Raw genomic sequence first — 10,000 nt, forward strand, 5'->3', positions numbered from 1 at the left:
CTCTGGTGGGTGAGTGTGTGTATGTTTTTTCTCCACTATTTTGTTGTGTGTGGCGGTGTTTGCTTTCTCTTATCCATCTTGCTGTTAATACTCCCTCGTTTTTATTCATGTTTGTTCTCTGTTTTCCTTTTGGGGAGGCTTGAGTGTCTTGAGGTGTACGTATTATTTGCTTGGTGTTTTTTATTTTATTTTAGCTTGTGTTTTTCTTGGTGTATGTGTGTGTGGGGGTGTACTGGTGTGTTTGTGTGGTGTGTGTGTGTGTGTGTGTGTGTGTGTGTGTGTGTGTGTGTGTGTGTGTGTGTGTGTGTGTGTGTGTGTGTGTGTGTGTGTGTGTCCTTTGTAATCTTGAGAAATAATATGCCGTTTTTTTTTTCTTTTTTTTCTTCATGCCTCTGTGATTTTATATTGTGGATTTTCATGTTTTAATTTTTAATTTTTTTTGCTCTCTAGTTTCTAACCCTCTCCTTGTCGGGACAACTCTAGTATCTCATTCCATATAACAGCAACCTTTTCTTTTTTTCTTAAGTGAGTCATAGGAGCTTGAGTTAATAGTCCATAGATTTCCTTAGTCTTTATATCTTTATTGCCCAAGCTTATTTATATGTACAATTTTCTTTTTATCGTCGCCTCCTTTATTAAATTTTCTCCATTTCTCTTTGTCTTTATTTAATTTTCTGTTACTTTTTTCATTCTTTTCTTTTTTTTCTTTTCTTTTTTCTTTTTTCTTTGTGGTTTTTGGGATGGAATAGCCTGTGTTTTAGTCCCTGTATTTTCTTTTGTTCTGCCCAGGTGGTTGTGTGCTGCTGATGTGTAGGGCGGGAAATGATAGGGTTGGAGAGAGAGAGAGAGAGAGAGAGAGAGAGGGGGGGGGCGTCGTGAAAGTAGAAAGCGAGAAAAAGACCCAGAAAAAGAAGAAGAGGAGAGAGAGAGAGAGAGAGAGAGAGAGAGAGAGAGAAAGCGAATCACCCAATCACTCTGTCCTAAAGAGGCGGCGATACCTTAATTTTAGGGAAAGAAGAGTTACCCCTAAAGGCATGGGTGAAGAGCGAAGGATAAAAAGATAAAGAAGAAGAAGACGACGACGCCCTCCCCACCCCCCACACCCTCCGGCAATTGAGGGAAAACCGAGAGAGAGAAATTCCTTGCAAGATGGAGAGAGAGAGAGAGAGAGAGAGAGAGAGAGAGAGAGACAGACAGACAGACAGAGAGAGAGGTCTGAGTCACAGTTAGATAGATAAATAGATAGATAGATAGATAGATATACAGTAGAGGAAGGGGGGAGGAAAGGAGTGTTAAGAGCTGTTGAGAGAGAGAGAGAGAGAGAACGTTAACACAGACACAGGAGAGGTTAGTGAGGGAGGAAGGAATGTAGATGAGGGATGGAGGAAGGGAGGAAAGTAGGTGATGGAGGGAGGGAGGGAGGGAGGAATGTGGTGGTTGGGACAGTGACCAACCCAGGCTTCCCATATTTCCTCCAGACGGGTCTCACACACACACACACACACACACACACACACACACACACACACACACACACACACACACACACACACACACACACACACACACACACACACACACACCATTCCTCTCTCTCTCTCTCTCCGCCTCCTACTTCATATGTATGCCTCCCCCCCAGTTCTCTGTCCTTGTCATACCGTTCTGTCATCCCCTTGTCATTCTCCCCCTCCCTTCCCCTCCTGTCTCCCTCCATTGGAATTATGAAAACTATAAATGGAACTGAAGACTAAACATCAGAAACAGTTAATTCTTGTATTTAAATTAAGATTCCAACCTAAACTTTAATTGACGGGCAGGTGATCTAATTTTACCTGTAATAGTAAAAAGAATGTTCGTTTCCTGGCCTTGGTGACAATCAGAACTGCCAACGTAAATGAGTACCTCCGCCTACGTAGTTGGAAGTTATGAATTCACGTTTGTTTGTTTGTGTACATGATATCTTCAGAAGTTCTCAATGAATTTCAACGATATATTGTGGAAGAGTAGGTCACAGATGAAGGAATAAAATTTTGGGGCGGATCCGGATCCCATGTATTCCCCACAATATCTCCACGGATGCGGATCCGGATCCTTTTTAATGGCTTTGGTAGAGGTAGGCTATGCGCTTTTTGAGTGCTTTCTAGTTAGCCAATATAATTACTCAGTGTTTTCATTGTATATACTCTCACTTAATGTTATGGGTTGCATTACCACAAGTGAAATATGGAAACTATTACTAGCCTTGTAACGAGGCGAAAATTTTAGGAATATTCCCTGTTAACCCCTTCCCATTTACCTAAATTCCCTCCCTCACCCCTTAATTTCTCCCTCCCTTCCTTCCCCCTCACCTAACCAGTGTGTTTTCCTCCTTACATACGTTCCTCATTCCCTAACAACCCCTTCCCCTTCTCCCCCACCCCACCATCCGCTCTCCTTCCCCTTCCCCCCCACCCCACCATCCACTCTCCTTCCACTTCCCCCCCCCCCTCAACCGTCACTCTTTCTCCCCCTTACCCACAACTTTCTTCCCCTCCACCACTGTCTTTCTCCTGCTCTCCCCTATCTCTCTCCCCCTCCTCTCCCTCTCCTCCACCCACCACCCATCTCCCCCTCCCTCACTACTCTCCTCCCCTCCCCCCCACCATCCCCGCAGCGTCCAAAATCTTTCTCATGCCCCCTCATCCCCCCTTCCCAAAGCCCCCCTTGGAGACGCCATTACAGACTACATAACCCCGTAATTCTGTAATGCTGAACACATGTTTTGTAGCCCGTTTCGAAGGTCCACATTCAGTCATTTTTTGTATCTGGTCTCTGTAATAAGTTTTCCTTTTTTCCGTTATTATTATTATTATTATTATTATTATTATTATTAGCACCGTCATGATCATTATTATTGTTATTGTTGTTTTTATTAACGTCGAATTTACGTGTGGGGAAGTGAAAATGTAGGTAAAGATGAGGGAGGGAAGGAAGGAAGGGAGGCGAAAAGACAAAAGATTGGCGTTGGTTGGTGGAGAAGTGGAAGAAAGGGAAAAAATGAAGGAAGGAGGGAAAGAAATGATCGGAGGAAAAAGAGGGAGGGAGGAAGGGAAAAAGAAAGGGAGGGAGAGAAAAAGAAAGGGAGGTATGAGGGAGGGAAGGGAAAAAGAAGAGAAGAAGGGAGGAAGGGAAAATGAATGGGAGGGAGGAAGGAAGGGAAAAAGAAAGGGAGGGAGGGAGACAAGGTGATCACTCTATCCCCCGTGACTAAACGCAGGAGGGAGGCTGGTCATTTGAGGGAGGGAGGGAGGGAGGGAGGAAGGAAAAAAGGAAAGGGAGGTAGGATGAGGATTGTAGGTTAGGTTTTGCTGTGGTAAAGAGTTATAAGCTGTACGGGTCAGTGGTTATCGTGATCGCCTCCTGAGCTGCACCTAGGTCGCCGGCTGTGGCATTTGACCGTGTGACATGACCTTACAGGGGTGCTTGCTTGCCTGTGGTTGATGGGTCTGCTCGGGGAGATAGACCCGGGTCAGCCAACAACAACATGAAGTATTTATGTGATAGCAATACCAACCACACGAAAATAATAGACCAGGAAGTTTGGTTTTATTCCTGCCAGACGATTTTATTCAGGTTAGGTAGGGAGGGTTGAGGGGAGGTGTGTGTGTGTGTGTGTGTGTGTGTGTGTGTGTGTGTGTGTGAAGGGAAGAGGTGTTGAGAGGTGAAGGGGTTGGGGATGAGGTAAGGGTGTGTGTGGGTGTGTGAAGGGTGTGGGTTAGCCAACTTGTAAACAATGCCTCCCATCCACTCAAACATCGTAACTCACCTAGGCCTACCATCACCCCCTTCCCCCCTCCACCCCCTCACTTACCACCCCCTACCCTTCCCTGCACTCCCCTTCCCTCCCATACTCCTTCCCACCTCCCCCCTTCTCTCCCATAACTCTCTCCTTCCTTACCTTACGTCTTTCAAGCCATCTCCATCCTTCCCCTACTCTCTTCCCTAACTTTCGTTCCCTCCCTCCCCTGTCTCACTCCTCCCTCTCCCTCCCCCTCCCCACTCTCCCCCCTTCCCCCCTCACTTCTTCATTCCAGCACGTTTAGGTGGGGTGGGGGAGGAAGGAGGGGGGGATACTGAGAAAACAATGTTGTAGTTATGCGTTAGATATATGAACATGGTGTAGGTGAAGGCATAGATAATTAGATAGATAAATTGGTCGATAGATATTTTGCAGTATGTTACCAGTATGTCTATTACCTTATATTTCCGGGGCCAGGATAGATACAAGTAGCTTGATGAGCAGTATACCGATAGGTAAATAGATACATCGATAGAAAGTGGGGATGAAAAAGGCAAACAGATAGATAGAAGATCGAAGACGTTGATAGATAGATAGAAAAAGATAGAAAACGGAGAAGAGGGTACACTTGCATATTTCCCCCACCCCATAACGGCACATCAGTCAACACGGAGAAAGGGAGAAGGGAAAAACCGGAGGGAAAAAAGGGCTGGGTGGAGAGAAAGGATGGAAGGAGTGGAGAGAAAAGTGGTGTGGAGGAGGAGGGGAGAGGTGGAGGGGAAGAGGTCAAGTGAAAAAGAGAGAAAAGGAGAAACAGTGGAGGGAAAATGAGAGAGAGAGAGATGGGAGGGATGATAGAAATCTTCTTTGGTCTCTCTCTCTTTCTCTCTCTCTCTTTCTTTCTCTTTGTTCCTTGTTCTTCTCTTCCTCATTTCTCTTATTTCCTGGTCTTTTCCTTGTCTTCTTCTCTGTTATTTCTTTTCTATTTTTTCTTTATCATCAACTTCTTTCTGATAATCATCATCATCATCATCATCGTCACCACCACCACCACCACCACCACCACCACCACCACCACCACCACTCCTCCTCCTCCTCCTCCTCCTCCTCCTCCTCCTCTACTTTTCCACCCCATCAGGCGTATTCAGCAAAGTTCATTCACTCCACAAAATTTAAGGCCTTTTTCCTTTCTACTAAATTGTGTACGCTCTCTGTCTGTCTGTCTGTCTCTCTCTCTCTCTCTCTCTCTCTCTCTCTCTCTCTCAGGTGGCATAGGTAATAGATTATGTGATTGTGGTAATTGTGGTTAAAGTTGTGGTTGGCGATGGTTGTAATGATAGCAGAAGATGACGGTATTGTGGTTTTGGTTGTGGTGTGTGTGTGTGTGTGTGTGTGTGTGTGTGTGTGTGTGTGTGTGTGTGTGTGTGTGTGTGTGTGTTGCAGTTTCGGGATGTTTGTAGTGCTGGTTGTGGAATCTTGTGTTGTTGTGTGGTAGGGATGGTGTGGGTGGTAGTTGTGGTTCTGGAAATGTAGTTGGGGTGGTTGTGGTAGTGATTTGGGTGGTAGTTGTGGTGGTGGTGAGTGTTTGTGGCAATGTACGTATGGTGTTGTGGTAGTAGTTGTGGTGGTTGTGGTGATGGTGGTAGTGAATACTGTGAAGTGTAATGTTGTAAATGGTTTTTGATGTAGTTGCTGAAGTGGTGGTGGTGGTAGTTGTGGTTGGGAACGTTTATTATTGTAGTTGTTATAGTGGTTGCAGTAATTGTGGTGGCGGTGATGGTGGTAGTAGTGGTAGGAGTGATGGTAGTTGTGGTTGTGAACGTTTGTGTTGTAGTTGTGGTAATGATTGTGGTAGTTGTGGTAGTGGTTGTGATAGTAGTGGTGCGTGCTATGGTTATTTATATTGTACCTTGAGATATTTAATGCCTCCTCCTCCTCCTCCTCCTCCTCCTCCTCCTCCTCCTCCTCCTCCTCCTCCTCCTCCTCCTCCTCCTCCTCCTCCTTCTCCTCCTCCTCCTCCTCCACTGTCTCGTCTTCCTCTCATCTTCCCACCCTTCTCAGCGTTTCCTTCCCTCTTCAGAACCACTCTCAAGAGATTCTGTCCCTTGATTCCCATACAATCATCATCATCATCACCACCACCACCACCACCACCACCACCACCACCACCACCACCACCACCACCACCACCACCACCACCACATCTCACTTCATCTCTCCAACCATCACTTTTCTTTTTTATTTTGTCCCTCATTCTCTGCCGTCTTCTTTACCTCTTATTTATTTTCTTACGCTGTTTTCCCTCATTTTCTTATATTTCCTTTTCCCTTTCCGTCTACCATCGTATCTCATTTTCTTCACATACATCCCTTGTCCTTGTCATCTTCACTTTCGTCATCATAATCGTCTTTCACATTTCTTCTTCCTGTCATTCTGTCTCTCATCTTTCAATTCTTTCTTCATCTTCCTCACTCTCTTCCTGAAATCTTTCATCTTTCTCTCTCTTTCTTCCTTATATCTTCTTCATCTTTCTCCCTTTCTCCCTTAAATTCTTTCTTCATCATTCTTCCTCTCTTCCTTTAATTGTTCCCCCTTTTTTCCACCTCGTATGCTCCCCTCTCTTTTTTCCCTCCATGTCTCCCTTTTTCTCCATCGTTTCCCCTCTCTTCCCCTATTCTTTCTCTCCCCCTTCCTCTCCCCTCATTGTCTCTTTCCCCTCATTTTTCATCTCCCCTCTCTTTCCTCTCACTCTTTTTCTCCGCTGTCTTCGTTTCAATCCCCCCCTTCCTCTCCCCTCTTCTCTCTCGCTCCCTTCTCTTCCCTCTTTCTTCTTTCTCACTGCTCTCTTCTCTCCCCTCTCTTTCCTCCCGTCCTCCTCTCCTCTTTTCCCCTTTCCCTCCCCCCTTCCCAGCTCCCATTTTTGCCTCCCCTCCCCTCCGTCTCCCCTATACCCCTCTCTTCTCCTCTTCATCCCTTTTCCACTCCCTGTCTCCCATTTTACCCTCCCTCCTCCCCCTCCCCTCCTCTTTTCTCCCCTCTCTCTCCTCCTCTCCCCGTTTCCCCTCTCTCCTTCTCCCCCGCCTCTCCCCTTTTTCCTTTTCTCTCTTCTCCCCCTTCCTCTCCCCTTTTTATTTTCTCTCCTCCCCACCTCCCCTCCCCATTTCCCGTCTCCCTCTCCTCGTCTCCCCTTTTCACCTCTTTCTTCTCGTCTCCCGCTCTCCCTCTTCTCGTCTCCCCTTTTCCCCTCTCCCTCCTCCCCTCGCCTGTAACCCAAGAAGGTGTTGGTCTTAAGGTGTTTTGTAACCTGTCACCTTCAAGCCAAATCTACAGCCATTTCTACTTATTACTTATCATCACCTTTTTCTTAGTATTTTCTTCAGTCATCTTTTTCTTCGTTTTCTTTGCCGTTTTTAGTATTGTTGTTATTATTTTTATTATTATTATTATTATTATTATTATTATTATTATTATTATTAGAGAGAGAGAGAGAGAGAGAGAGAGAGAGAGAGAGAGAGAGAGAGAGACTACTAGAACTGCTAAGTACATCAGTAACTCCCCTCTTCCTCCCCCCTAACCAGTACTACCACCATCACTATCGCTACAGACACAACCACAACCACCACAACAACCACCATCACCAACCACAGCTACCACCACCAACCACAACACCACCATCATCCACAAATACCACCATCAGCCACAACTACCACCACCAACCACAACCACCACCACCAACCACAACTACCACCATCTCCTCTTTACCCTTTAGCCGTATTATATCCCTGTGACGAAACCTCCAAGATCCGGGAGTCAACAGAGAAGCCGAATCGGTATTTCCTGTCAGAGCCGAAGTGAGTGACGGATCCGAATGTGTTTTGTGAGGGAGAAGGGAGTGGTGTTTGTTTTTGTTTGGTTTATTGTGTGTGTGTGTGTGTGTGTGTGTGTGTGTGTGTGTGTGAGAGAGAGAGAGAGAGAGAGAGAGAGAGAGAGAGAGAGAGGAACGGAGGGAAGGAGAAAAAGAAGAAGAAGAAGGAGGAGGAGGAGGAGGAAGGAAATGAGAAAAAGATGACGAAGGGGGAAGAAAGAAAGGGAAGGGAGGGGAAGAAAAAAATAAGGGAGAGACGGAAAGGGAGAGGGTGAAAAGGAGGGAGGAAGAGAAAAAGGGGAGGAGGAAAGAATGAAGGGGAGAGAGAAGAAGTGTGGGGGATAGAGATGGGATGTGCAAGAGAGGAGATGTGGAAGAGGGGGAGAAAGGGATGCTCAAGAGAGTGAAGAGATCTGGGAGAGAGAGAGAGAAGGGGGGGGGGACAGCAGCGCGTGGCCACTGCTTGTGTGGTCGTCTCTTTTATTATTTTTTATGCCATCCATCGTGCTTCTTTAAGTTTTTTTTTCCTTTTTTATGTCGCACGCAACTATTTTCGTCTGGGTTTTTGCGTGTGTGCTAAAGTGAGCCGTTACTCCTACTCAACCTCCTTATTATATCATTATTAACTTTATTATCAAGATTGTATTCCCAGCCTCCTTATTACATCCTTATTAACTTTATTGTCAAGATTATATTCCCAGCTCTGTCTTGATCTTATATTCCTCTCTTATTAAACATATATTCCTAGTCTTCTTTATTGTCTTTCACCTTCTTATGAAACTATATATTTTCTTGACTTCTCTTATATGTGTATTTCTTGTCTTCATTATCACACTTGTATTTTTCCCTTTCGTTATAAATCTTACATTGTCACTCCAACAAGTCTTTCTCATACTCTCATAGCGTAGTGATGCCTCTGCCTCTTCAGTACGATTGCGGAGTTAATATTTTGTTTATAGTGTCACAAGAGAAGCTTCGATTAAGGAATATGTCTGTATGTCTGGATTATAACACACACACACACACACACACACACACACACTTGGCTTGCCCCCTACCCCCACCGCGCCACCAGGATGTCTGCAGAATGGCACACAGCAGAGCAGAGCAGAGGTGGCCCATGTCTGCACTGTTGTTATCTCTGCCAACACTAACCCCCCCCCATCTCTCTCTCTCTCTCTCTCTCTCTCTCACACACACACACACACACACACACACACACACACACACACACACACACACACACACACACACCTCATATCACTTGTGTAGTTGCTCTTTTGAAGTCCATACATTTTTTTTCTGTCTACCTGTTTATTCGTATGTGTGTCTATCGATCTATCCATATGTTTGTCTATCTACTGCCTGTCTGTCTATCAACTTGTCTCTGTCTGTCTCTCTCCTCGTTCCTCTTCGTAGCTTTTCATTCCCAATTTTTTTTTAAGTTTCGTTTTTACTCTCTCTCTCTCTCTCTCTCTCTCTCTCTCTCTCTCTCTCTCTCTCTCTCTCTCTCTCAAAAACCCTCCTTCCTCGTAAATAGTGATAATAAACAAAACCTCACATCTTCCCCAATCCCGTATCTCGCCCAAGGAAACAAGGAAGGTAAACAAGGAAGGTAAACAAAGCAAGATGTGGGGCGTCTTCGAAGGACCACGGATACACAAACAGGATTTTACGTGGGTGTTTGTTTGGGAGGCTACGGGCGGGAAATGGAGCGGGGAGGATGAGGATGGGGAGAGGTAGGGAGATTGGTGGGAGGTAGGAAGAGAGGTGGGGAGGATGGGGAGAAAGATGGAGGATTATGGGGAGGATGGGGAGAGGTGGAGGAAGATGGGAGGATGGTGATAGAGGCGAAGAATGATGGGAAGGTAGGGAGAGAGGTGGAAGATGGTGGGGAGAGAGGTGGAGGATGGTGGGGAGGATATAGAGGTGGAGGATGATGGAGTGAGAGGTGGAAGATGGTGGGGAGAGAAAGGGGGAGAGGAAAGAAGGGGAGACATAGGAAGATAAAGCAGGAGATGGGAGGATGGAATATTGAGACAGAAGAGAGAAAAAAAAAAGAAAGTAAGAAGAAAAGGTTGGGGGAGAGGGGAAGTAGGGGGAATAAGAGAGAGGAAGGGGGGGTGGAGGAGGGTGAAGATCGAGAAGGAATGGGAGGAGAGGAGAGATAAAGGGCTGAAGAGAAGGAACGGACACTGAGAGAGGGAAGGAGATGTGGGAGAAAGGGTGAAAAACTAGAGAAAAGGAGGAAAGGAGAGAAGAGGAAAGAGAGGTGAAGGGAGAGAATATGGGATAGATAAAGGAAAGGAAAGGAAGGGAGAGGGAGAGGACGGATCAGGAAAGGAGGTAGAGTTAGC

The 10,000-nt window shown here is 45.9% G+C and overlaps 1 protein-coding gene across 1 annotated transcript in view; it reads right to left on the reverse strand.

The window, feature by feature from the left end:
* Window positions 1-10,000, reverse strand: part of LOC145399019 (meteorin-like protein) — a 110,002-nt gene that overhangs the window by 31,185 nt on the left and 68,817 nt on the right. The window lies entirely within an intron of this gene.

Source organism: Coenobita brevimanus, chromosome 47 (assembly GCF_032717465.1).
Source record: "Coenobita brevimanus isolate Jiangsu-jjx chromosome 47, ASM3271746v2, whole genome shotgun sequence".
NCBI lineage: Eukaryota > Metazoa > Arthropoda > Malacostraca > Decapoda > Coenobitidae > Coenobita > Coenobita brevimanus.